This window comes from Rousettus aegyptiacus, unplaced genomic scaffold (genome assembly GCF_014176215.1).
Source record: "Rousettus aegyptiacus isolate mRouAeg1 unplaced genomic scaffold, mRouAeg1.p scaffold_m13_p_17, whole genome shotgun sequence".
Taxonomy (NCBI): domain Eukaryota; kingdom Metazoa; phylum Chordata; class Mammalia; order Chiroptera; family Pteropodidae; genus Rousettus; species Rousettus aegyptiacus.
Window position 1 is genome coordinate 45,737,885 of NW_023416292.1, and position 12,844 is coordinate 45,750,728.

General features: G+C 35.6%; 1 pseudogene; it reads left to right on the forward strand.

Moving 5' to 3' along the window:
• Window positions 1-798: 798 nt before the first annotated feature.
• Window positions 799-12,844, forward strand: part of LOC107502714 — an 80,241-nt pseudogene continuing 68,195 nt past the window's right edge.

The window sequence follows — 12,844 nt, forward strand, 5'->3', positions numbered from 1 at the left end:
AGTCATTTCAAGATTTCTGTATTCAATATCACTGATTTCTTTCTCCATCTCATCAGCTCTATTTCCTAAGCTTGCTATTTCATTCTTCATTTCTTTTAATATGTTCTTCATCTACAGAAGTTCTATTTGGTTCTTTTTTGGGTTTTAATCTCTTTGCTGAAAATCTCATTTTGTTGGTCTATTTTGATTCTAAGTCCTTGAAATTGTTCATCAGATTTTTCTTCCATCTCACCGAGTTTTCTCAGCAGTGCAATCTTGAGTTCTCTGTGATTTAAGCACATATTTCTATGTCTTTAAGGTTATTTTCTGGAGATTTTTCTCTTTCTTTCTGAACTGCCTTGTTATGTTGATTATTCATGCTATCCAATGGACTATTTCTCAGCCTGGATATTAATGGGAGTGTACTCTGCCTTTTTCCAGAAAGATTTATTATATAAAGATCTTTATTTAGCATTTCATAAAAAGATATTTTTCTTTTAATTTTCAGTAGGTGGCGTCCAAGTCTCTGGGATCTCTGCTTTGAGATAAATAATGTTTTTATTTTTCTTTCTCTTTTTCTTATATAGTGAATATTCAAATCACAATCAGCTACCCTTGGTCTCAGACTCTGTCTGTGGTACTGGCAATGGTCTTTGTTTTGATACCAATTAAGTAAATTCCCTGGGGTTCTTCAGTGCAGAGGTCTGGGAGGTTATGCAGTGGAGGGAGCATGTGCTCTGGGCTGATGGGCGGTGGTTTCTGCTAGGCTTCCTGTCTCAACCTCCTCTTGCAGCTCACCCGAGGCTGCTAAGACACGGCTGTTGCCCCTCTACACTTAGTTCCAGGCCTGCTTTCTGTTCTTATTTCTGGGCTCCACTAGATAGAACTTGCTGATCCCCTAGGGAGGACTGTTTAGAAATCAGTCTCAACTTCTGCCCTCCTCCTCTTGCTGCAGGGAGCTCCAACTACATGTAGCAGCTTCTTTGTTCCTCCCAATTCACACCCACAGACTCGTGCAGTTCTGACCTTCAGAGGCACGTATGTATAGATCACTCACGCGGACATGCTTCTATGCAGGTTGGGTGTTATTTATTGAATTTTGGATGTTTACTTTATTGTTATTTCAAGGGGAGATATCTAGAGAGATGCCATGCTTCTTGCATCATTTCTAGTCTCTCTTTTTATGTTGGTCACTATTTGCTTTAAGTATTTAGGTGTTCCAATGTTGAGTGCATAAATATTTACAAGGGTTATATCCTATTGTTGGATAAATCACTTTATCATTATGAAATGTCCTTCTTGTCTCATAGTTTTTGTTTCTATTTTGTTTGATATAAGAAGCACTGATCTAGATATCACCTGTCTCTGACCTGGAGCAGTTTAGCAGATGGACCAGTGCTCCTAAAGGATTGACACTGCCTGTCAGTTGCCTGTAAATCTCTGAACCTGGAAGAGCCTCCAGGTAATATGTGTATTGGGTGGTGCAAGGACCCCGGGAGTCTCCTAGGTTTATTGAGTAAATTTCTCCTTGCCTTTGCAGTGTCAGTTTACATGCCAGCACTGCCTCTGTGACTCCTGGTACAAGTTTACAATCATAGAAATATCAGCTGCTGCCAACCTCAGGCCTGCAAACACCCAAGCTCTGTTTAAGAATTACTGAAACTCTTGGGCATGAGTTTGTAGCCTGCCACTGGATGCTTCTCCCAGATGAATGAGCTTTGCATGGGCCGAAAGAACTAAGTGCTGTTGTTTGCTGCTAAATTTGTGACCCAAGAAAAGCACTAGTTGGGACTGAGTTGTCTGGGATCAGGCTTGCCACGCTTAATTTGGAGGTTATGTGGAGCATTGTCTCATTGAGACATGGGGCCATCAGGCCTACATGGCACCAGATTTGCTTCCAGCTCTGGGGCTGTGGGCTCCAACCAAAGCCAGGTATCACTCACTGCATGACTTACTGTCATCTGTGATGGGTCCACAAAACTCCTGAGATTTACCTAAGCGATACTGTATTTCATGCTGGTCGCAGTGATCTTCCTATCACTGTCGCCCTGAACTATGCTCCCTTCACTGGCTGAAATCTATTGACTGTACAGAATGTACCACCCCAGGGCAGGGGCAGCTGCCTATCAATGTGTGGTGGGCACTTTGTGTATTGGATGGGGCAGGAGCTCAGGGATTCAAGGGCCATCAGGCCAATAGCTTCAGTTTCCTGCAATTTCTGTGTCTGCATGTTTTTGCAGTAGTCTCAGATCACATGGAGACAACCTGCTGTCTGGGGTGATCCCACAGATCCCTGTGATCTCCTCAAGAGATATTGCAGCTTGTACTGACAGCAGTGGTTTTCCCATAACTGTTTTCCTCAAAATATGCTCACTGCTCTAGCCAAGGTCTGTTGCCTGCCCAATATGTGCAACCCCAGAAAAAGCAGGTCAGGGGAGGCTGCTTGTCAAATGATTGCAGGCACTTTGTGGCGTGGTCGAAATGGAATCTCAGGGAGACAAGGGCTATTAGGCCAATATAGCCTGAGTTTTGCTTCAATTTCTGTTTCATGCATTCTCGTTGTAGTCACAGATCACAGTGAGACCACCTGCCATCTGGGACAGTCCCAGTGACCCCTGAAATCTATAGACTAGCAACTCTTGCAGGTAGCAGAGGTCTGTTTGCATCTGATTTCTCTACAGTGTCTGTCCTATGCTAGCCAAATTTTATTAGCTATGTTGATTGGGAGAAATTTTATTGTTAGTATATAGGAATGCAATGGACTTTTTTTCATGATAAAGATGACTTGCTTCTTTTATGCTCATTTTTATTTTTATTTTTTATATTATTTATTTATTTATTAAAAATTATTAGGGTGACATTGATTAATAAAATCAAATAAGCTTCAAGTGTACAATTCAAGAGTATGTTGTGTGTGTTTATATGTATGTGTGTGTATGTGTATATATGTGTATGTATGTGTATATATATATACACATTGCATTGTGTGTTCACTTCTCAGTTAGATTTCCCTCCATCACTAAATATTTCGCCCTTATCTACCTTCTTCTTACCCTCTTCCCTCTGGTAGCCAGTAATCTGTGTCCATGAGTCTCTGTTTGTCATATTGGTTTGTTGCATTCAGCTTTATATCCCATATATGAGTTTTATATCCCATATATGAGTGGAATCATATTGTTTTCAACCTTTAGGGTTCGGTTCATTTCATTTAGCAGGATTATCTCAAGGTTCATCCATGTTGATGCAACTGGCAGTATTTAATTTCTTCTTATGATGAGTAATATTCCATTTTATATATGTACCACTTCTTCTTTATCTAATCATCTATCATAGGACACTTTGGTTGCTTCCATGTCCTGGCCATCATGAATAATGCTGAATAACACCATGAATAAACATCAAAGTGCATATATCTTTGTGCATAAATATTTTCAACTTTTTTAGGGGGGATAAATACCCAGGAGAGAGATTGACAGATTGTATGGTAGTTCAACTCTTAGTTTTTTGAGGAACCCCCATACCATTTTCCATAGTGGTTGTACCAATTTGCAGTCCCACCAGCAGTGTATGAGGGTTCATTTTTCTTTACGACTTCTCCAACATCTGTTTGTCATTACTTGTCCTGTTGATGATAGCCATTATAACAGGTATGAGGTGGTATCTCATTGTGGTTTTGATTTGCATTTCCATAATAGCTAGTGAAGTTGAGCAATTTTTCATGTCTTTTGGCCATTTGTATGTCTTTTTGGGAAAAGTGTCTGTTCAGATCTTCTACTCATTTTTTAAATTGGATTATTTGTTTTTTTTTATTGTTCAGTTGTATGAGTTCTTTGTATATTTTGAATATTAAGCCCTTATCAGAGGTGCTGTTTGCAAATATATTCTCCCAGTTGGATGGTTCTCTAGTTGCCTTCTTGAAGATTTCTTTTGCTGTGCAGAAGCTTTTTAGTTTGTTGTAGTCTGATTTATTTTTTCCTTTTTATTCTCTTGCCTTATATTAGTAAATTCTCTTTAAATCCAAGGTCCATGAATTTAATACATATTTTTTCCCATGCAGTTTACTGTATCAGGCTTATATAAGGTTCTTAATCCGCTTTGAGTTAATTTTTGTGTGTAGTGATAGACGACACTCTATTTTTTTTCCCTTTGATATATGGCTTACCAGTTTTCCTAGCACCATTTATCAAAGAGGATTTCCTTCCTACGGTGCATGGTTTTGGTTCTTTTTCAAAAATTATGTGCCCATATATGCGAGGATTTTCTTCTGAACTCTCAATTCTGTTCCATCAGTCTGTATGTCTGTTTTTCTGCCAATACCATACTGTTTTGGTTATTGTTCTTTTGTAGTATAATTTGAAGACAGGCAGAGTGATACCTCCAGCCTTTTCCCCTCCCTCCAGAATGGCTTTAGTATTCAAGGTCTTTTGTGCTTCCACACAAACCTGATAATTTTTTGTTCTATTTTTTTAAAAAATGCTATTGAGATTTTAATGAGGATTATATTAACCTGCATAATGCTATTGATATTAAGGTATTTTTAACTATGTTGATTCTTCCAATACAATAACACTATTTTTCCATTTTTATGTTTTCTCCAATTTCTTTTAATTATGTTTTATAGTCTTCAGTGTATAGATCCTTCACTATTCTAGTTAGATTTATTCTTAGGTATTTTATTCTTTGCAGTTGCAAATAAATTTTTTTTCATTTTTTCCCCCAAAATTCATTGTTAATATATATTAACATATATATTAACACTATAGATATTTTTACATTGATTTTATATCCTGAAACTTTACTGTATTTGTTTATTATTTCTAATTGTTTTTAGTAGAGTTTTTAGGGTTTTCTATATAATCATGTCATTTGCAGAGAGTAACAATTTGACTTCTTCATTCACTATTTGGATGCCTTTTATTTTTTTTTCTTGCTTGATTGCTCTTGATAGGATGTCCAATATGCTATTGAATAATAGAGGTGATAGCAGACGGTCTAGTCATGTTTCTGATCTTAGAGAAAAGGTTTTTAATTTTTCTTTATTTCTATACCCATTTTTTAAAGTTTTAATTACAAATGGATGCATATCTTAGCAAATGATTTTTCTGCATCTATTAATATAATTATATGATTTTTATTCTTTATTTTGTTTTTGTGGTATAACACATTAATCAATTTGCCTATGTTAAACCATCCCTGTGCTCCTGGATTGAAGCCTACTTGATCGTAATGTATAATCTTTTTAATATGTTGTTGAATTCAATTTTCTAGTATTTTACTTAAGATTTTTGTATTTGTATTTTTGAGAGCCATTGGTCTATAGTTTTCTTTTTTGTGTGTGTTTCCTTACCAGGTTTTGGTACCAGATTAATGTGGGCCTCATAAAATAAGTTAGGAAGTATTGTCTCAGCTTCAGTTTCTTTGAAAAGTTTGAGAATAGGTATTAAATCTTATTTGAGTGTTTGGTAAATTAACTGGCAAAGCCATCTGGTCCTGGATTTATACTTTTGGGTAATTTTCTGATTATTGTATCTATTTCCTTATTGTTTATTGGTCTATTTAGGTCTTCCAGTTCTCCCTGAATCTGGAAAGTTGTATATTTTAAAAACATCTATTTTTTTCTAGGTTATTAAATTTGGTGACCTAAAATCTTTCATAGTATTCTTGTATGATACCTTGTATTTTTGTGGTATTTTCTCAAATTTTATTCAGTCTTGTTCTCTAGCCCATTTCTCTCTGAACTACAATTACACATGTGTTAGACCATTTCATATCATTCTCAAGTCCTTGATGTTTTGTTTGTTAGATTTTTGCCCCCATTGTTTTGCCTTTTTCTTCATATTGGATTATTTCTATGGATCTATCTTTTCATTACTGCTTTTAACCTTTGTTAACTCTATTCCATTGTTTATCTCTACCACTGAATTTTTTTTCCAGATAATGTATTTTTGAATTTTCTAAATTTTTTTTTGGTAATTTTTATTTTTCTTCTAAGATTTCTTATATGCTTATCCATTGTAAACACACTTTTCTCTTCTCTTTACATCTTTGGAAATATTTATCATGGGGTTTTTAAAATATTTGTCAGTTAGATCTACATTAACTGCTTTCTTCCTTGAGACTGGTCATATTTTTTTATTTTTTATGTGGAATAATTTTTGGTTTAAACTATGATCTGATGAATATTATGCTGTAGAGACTGTATTATATTATTTGACATTTTTTTAAAGCTTTAGCAAGCAAGTAATTTGGTTGAACTAAAATCAAAAACTTGTTTTCTTCGGTGGTAGTTCAAATCTCTTTGATTTTTTCTTTTCTTTTTATTAAATTTCGGGTTGTTTGAGTCTCTTCCATACATATACTTCAGGTTTTAGAAAGAGGTTTGGACAGAACTTATAAATAAAATTTGAAGTGCGCCCTCTCAATCCCTCTCAGTTGCTAGAATTTTATCCTAACATTCTGACATCTCTGGTTATAAACATTATCCTTTAGCTCTTCATGCCAAAGTATATGTTTGTTACTTTTTAAAATATTAGCCTCTTCACAAACAGTAGCCTACATTTAAACTAAAGCAGAACTAAAGCTGGCCTATCCATGTTGTTTTAAATGATAGGATTTCTTTTTTTTTTTTTTGATGGCTGAGTAATATTTCATTGTATCCACGAACCATAATTTATTTCTCCAATCATCTGTTGATGGGCATTTCTGTTGCTTCTATATCTTAGCTATTGTAAATTGTGCTGCCATGAACAAGGGTGCATAGATCTTTATGAATTATTATTTTGGTTTTCTTTGGATAAATACCCAGAAGTGCAATCGCTGGGTCAAAAGGCATATCCATTTTTAATTTTTTGAAAAACTTCCATACTGTTTTCTATAGTGGCTTTACCAATTTGCAATCCCACAAACAATGTATGAGGATTCCCTTTTCTCCACATCCTTGCCAACACGTGTTGTTTTTGATTTATTGATGATAACCATTCTAACAGGTGTGAAGTGGTATCTCACTGTGGTTTCAATTTGCCTTTCTCTGATGATTAGTGACCTTGGGCATCTTTTCATATGTCTGTTAGCCATCTCTATTTCCTCTTTGAAGAAGTATCTGTTCAGGTCTTCTGCCCATTTTTAAATTGGATTGTTTGTTTTTTGTTGTTGTTGATGAGTTGTATAAGTTCTTTATAAATTTTGGATATTAACCCCTTATCAGATGTATCATTAGTGATATCTTCTCCCAAAGTCATTGTCTTTTGTTTTGTTCGATGGTTTCTTTTGTTGTACAATTTTTTTTTTTTAGTTTGATGAAGTCCCCTTTGTTTATTTTTTCTTTTGTTTCTCTTCCCTGAGGAGATATATCTGTAAAGAAATTTCTGTTAGTAATATCAGATAGTTTACTTCCTATGTTTTCTTCTAGAAGTTTTATGATTTTGAATTTTACATTTAAGTCTTTAATTCATTTCGAGTTTACTCTCGTATATGGTGTAAGAAGGTGGTCCAGCTTCTTTTTTTTTTTTTTGCACGTATCTGTCCAATTTTTGCAACACCATTTATTGAAGAGACTGTATTCACCCCACTGTATATTCTTACCTCCTTTGTCATATCTTAAGTGAACATAAAGGCGTGGATTCTTTTCTGGGCTCTCTCTATTCCGTTCCATTGATCAGTGTATCTGTTTTTATGCCAGTGCCATGCTTTTTTGATTATTTTAACTTTGTAGTATAGTTTTATATCAGGTGGTGTGATGCCTCCAACTTTGTTCTTTTCGAGATTGCCATGGATATTGGGGGTTTTTTACTGATCCATATAAATTTTAGGAAAAATATAATTGGTATTTTGATAGGGATTGCATTGAATCTATAGATTGCTTTGGGAAGTATGGCCATTTTAATGACATTGAGTGTTCCTACCTATGAACCCGGTTTTGCTTCCATTCACTTGTATCTTCTTCAATTTCTTTTTTCAGTGACTTATAATTCTATGAAAACAGGTCTTCTATCTTCTTGGTTAATATGATTCCAAGATATTTGATAATTTTTGATGCAATTGTAAATGGTATTTTCTTAATTTCTCTTTCTGAAAGTTCATCATTGGTGTATAAAAATGCCACTAACTTCTGAATATTTATTTTGTAAACTGCTACTCTACTGGATTCAATGTTCAGTTCTAACATTTTTTTTTTTTGCTGGAATCTTTAGGATTCTCTATATATAGTATTGTGTCATTTGCAGATAAGAAGAGTTTTACTTCTCCCTTTCCAATTTGGATACTTTTATTTCTCTTTCCTCTCTTATTGTTGTGACTAAGACCTCAAATACAATGTTGAAGAGGAATGGTGAAAGTGGGCATCCTTGTCTTGTTCCTGATCATAAGAAAATGATTTTAGCCTTTCTTCATTGAGTATGATGTTAGCGATAGGTTTTTCATATGTGGCCTTTCTTTCATTGAGGAATGTACCCTCTATTCCTATTTTGCTGAGAGTTTTTATCATAAATGGATGCTAGATTTTGTCAAACACTTTTTATGCATCTATTGATATGAGCATAAAGTTTTTATCTTTTGATTTGTTAATGTAATATAGCACATTAACTGATTTGTGGATATTATACCAACCTTGCATCCCAAAAATAAATCCCACTTGATTATCCTGTGTGATATTTTTAATGTATTGCTGATTTGGTTTGCTAATATTTTGTTGAAGATTTTTGCATCAATGTTCATAAAAGATATAGGCCTATAGTTTTATTTTTTTGTAATGTCTTTTTCTGGTTTGGGAATCAAGATATAGAGGCCTCAAAAAGGAGTTAGGGAACTTTACTTCTCTTGAATTTTTGGAATAGTCAGAGATGAATAGGTGATAATTCTTCTTTGAATGTTTGGTAAAATTCACTAATGAAGCCATGTGGTCCAGAACTTTTGGTTTTTCGGGAGGTTTTTGATTACTGATTCTATTTCATTGGTGGTAATCGTTGGTTCAGATTTTCTGTTTCTTTTTGACTCAGTCTTGGGAGACTGTATGTTTCTAGGAATGTGTATGTTTCTTCCAGATTGTCCAGTTTGTTGTCATATAAACACTAGTAATATTTTCTTGTAATTCTTTGTATTTCTGTAAAGTCCAAGGATATTTCTCCTCTTTCATTTCTGATTTTATTTATTTGAGTCCTCTCTCATTTTTCTTTCATGAATCTGCATAAGGGTTTATCAATTTTGATTATCTTTTCAAAGAAAATCTCTCGATTTATTAATCTTTTGTACTGTTTTTTTAGAGTCTATTTTGTTTGTTTGCACTCCAATCTTTATTATTTCCTTCCTTCTATTCACTTTGGGCTTCTTTGCTCTCCTTTTTCTAGTTCTTTTAAGTGTAAGTTTGGATTATTTATTTGAACTTTTTCTTGTTTCTTGGAGTAGGGCTGTATTGCTATGAATTTCCTTCTTAGGATTGCTTTCACCGTGTCCCATAGATCATGAGTTGTATTTTCATTTTCATTTGTCTCTAGGTATCTTTTTATTTCTTCCTTGAGCTCATTAATAACCCATTCATAGTTCAGTAGCATGTTATGTAACCTCTATGTGTTTTTGTATTTTTTTTCTTGTAGTCGATATCTAGTGTCATAGGTTTCTTTTTATTTCTTCCTTGAGCTCATTAATAACCCATTCATAGTTCAGTAGCATGTTATTTAACCTCGATGTGTTTTTGTATTTTTTTTTCTTGTAGTTGATATCTAGTGTCATACCATTGTAATCAGAGAAGACAGTTGATATTATTTCCATCTTCTTAAATTTATTAAGACTTGATTGGTGTCCTAATATGTGGCCTATCCTTGAAACTGTTCAATGTGCACCTGAGAAGAATGTATATTTTGCTGCTTTAGAGTAAAATGCTCTGAAAATATCTATTAAATCCATCTCTTCTAGTGTGTCTTTTAGGCTTATTATTTCCTTGCTGATTCTTTGACCAGAAGATCTGTCCATTGGTGTCAAGTGGGTGTTAAAGTCTTCTGCTATGAGTGTATTACTATTGGTCTCTCATTTTACATCAGTTAATAATTGCTTTGTGTATGTAGGTGTTCCTATGTTGCATGCATATATGTTTATTAGGCTTAATTCCTCTTGATTTATCAATCCCTTTGTCATTATGTAATGCCCTTTTATGTCTCTTATTATAGCCTTTGTTTTAAAGTATATTTCATATCATATAAGTATCAATAACCTGGCTTTCTTTTTTATTTTTAATTTCAGTTTGTGTGAAATATCATTTTTCATTAGTTTACTTTCAGGCTGTGAGTGTTATTTGATCTGAACTGGGTCTCTTGTAGACAGTATATTTATGGGTCTTGTTTTCTTATCCATTTGATTACTCTATATCTTTTGATTGGAGCATTTAATCCATTTACATTTAAAGTGATTACTGAAAGAAACATTGTTACTGCCATTTTATTATTCATATTTGTTATTTTTATTTTCTTTTTTACCCCTTCTCTTTTTCCAGAAATCCCTTTAACATTTCTTGTGATACTGGTTTGTGGTTGATGAATTCCTTAAGCTTTTTTCTGTCTCAGAAGCTCTTTATCTCATCTTACATTTTAATCAAAAGCCTTGCTGGGTAGTGTATTTGTGGTTGTAGATTCTTGTTTTTCATAACTTTGAATATTTCTTACCATTCCCTTCCGATCTGCAAAGTTCTATTGAAATATCAGCTGACATTGTTATGGGGGAACTATTGTAAATACCAGATGACTTCTCTTGCTGCTTTTAAGATTCTCTCTTTGTCTTTGACCTTTGGCAGTTTAATTATGATGTATGTTGGTGTAGGTCTGTTTGAATTCCTTTTGTCTGAGATTCTTTGTGCTTCCTGCACTTGTATGTCTAATTCATTCCTTAGCCAAGTTAAGGAAGTTTACTGTCATTATTTCTTTAAATAGATTCTCAATACCTTGCTTCTTTCTCTTTTCTTCTTCAGATACTCCTATAATCCTGATATGTTTACACTTCATGTTGTTGCAGAGGTTTTTTACACTATCCTCATTTTTTTATATTAATTTGTTTTTCATTTTGTCATTATGATTAGGTGTTTTCTGACATCTTGTGTTCCAATTTCTGATTTGGTTTTTTGTTTCATCCAATCTACTGTTGAATCCTTCTAGCGTATTTTTCATTTCAGGTATTGCATTTTTCATTTCTTTCTGGTTCCTATGTCTTTATTATTATTTTTTTTAATGCTTACTATTTCTCTTTTGTTGTTATTGTGCTATCTACTCTCCTCCTAAGTTCTTTAAGCATCCTTATAACCATTATTTTGAACTCTGTCTCTTAGATTGCTTGCCTCCATTTTATTTAGCATGTTTTCTAGAGTTTTCTCCTGCTGTTTCATTTGTGGCATGTTTCTTTGCTTTCTCATTTTATTAGCCTTTCTGGTTCATTTCTATTAGTCAGGAATATTTGCTTTGTCTCAGTCTTGGCAAGATGGCCTATTATGGAAGTCGTTCTGTGTGGCCCAGTGGTGTACTCTTTCTGATCCCTTATGCCGGGGGCGCTGGATGTGATCTTTTTGGGGGTTGTATGTGATCTTTAGTTTTCACCATGACTTTATTGTTGTTAGTAGATCAGTGGATGGAATTAACACTCAGTCTGACTAATTTTGTGCATTGACTGCACCCACAGGCTAGGAGTTGCTCTGTAGGGACTGACCCTGCAGAGTGGGATTTGCCTTAGCTGGCTTGTGTATTTGTTGGAATGACTTTTTGTGTGTACCATTAATGGAGACAGTCAGGAGTTGCTCTGTTGGGGTCTGGTGCCAGTCTACAGATGTGTTAGTTTTGTGGCCCTTTGGGGAGTGGCTCCCTCATAAGCCAAGATCTGTCACTGTTTTTAATTGCTCAAGGATACCCAGTGAGAACTACAAAGCAATCTGCAGATGCTTGTTACCTATGCTGGATCTACAGGTAAGGGTAAGAGGCAAGGCCGGTTATCCAATGTCCCTGGCCTGGAGCAGTTTATCAGAGGGGCCAGTCTTCCTCAAGACCTGTAATTTTCTGTCAGTTGTCTGCAAGTCTCTGAAACTGGATAGCCTCTGGGTGATATGTGTGTTGTTTGGTGCAGGGATCCTGGGAGTCTCCTGTGGCTGTTGAGTAAATTTCCACCTGCCACTGCAGTGTCAGTTTATGTGCCAATGCTGTCTCTGTGGCTCTCTATACCAGTTTCCACTCATAACAAGGTCAGCTGCTGCCCACCTTAGGCCTGAATGCGCTACCTCAAGGCAGGGGCAGCTGCCTATCAACTTGCAACAGGCATGTTGCGTATTGGGTAGGGTGGGAGCTCAAGGAGTCAAGGAACATCTGGCCAATACAGACCCTGCAATTCTTTCAAGAGGATTGAAACTCATACAGGCACCAGTAGCCTATCCACTACTCTTTTCCTTGCAATGCTCTCTCTGTATTAGCTAAGGTTTGTTGCCTCCTCTGACTGCACAACCCCAGAGACAATTAGGGCATGGGAAACTGCCTATCAATGGACTGCACGCACTTTGTTGCTTAGGTCAAGCCAGATCTCAGGGAGTCAAGGGCCATTAGTCCAATTCAGCTTCAGTTTTGCTGCAACTTTTCTGCCTAGGCATTCCCACTGTAGTCACAGATCACTGTGAGACCAACTACCATCTGGAGTTGTCCCCCAGACCCCTGTGTTTCCCAGACACAATATTGCAACATTGTAGGCAGCAGAGGTCTGCCTGCTGCTGGTTCCCATGTAGTGCCTGCCCTATGCTAGCCAGTTTGTTACTGGCATGGATTGGGAGACCTAGCTGAAAGGGGCAGGGCTGTGACAGTTCACTGTCAATGGGTCACTTAAGGCAATTTGTGGATAGGGTGTGGCAGGGTCT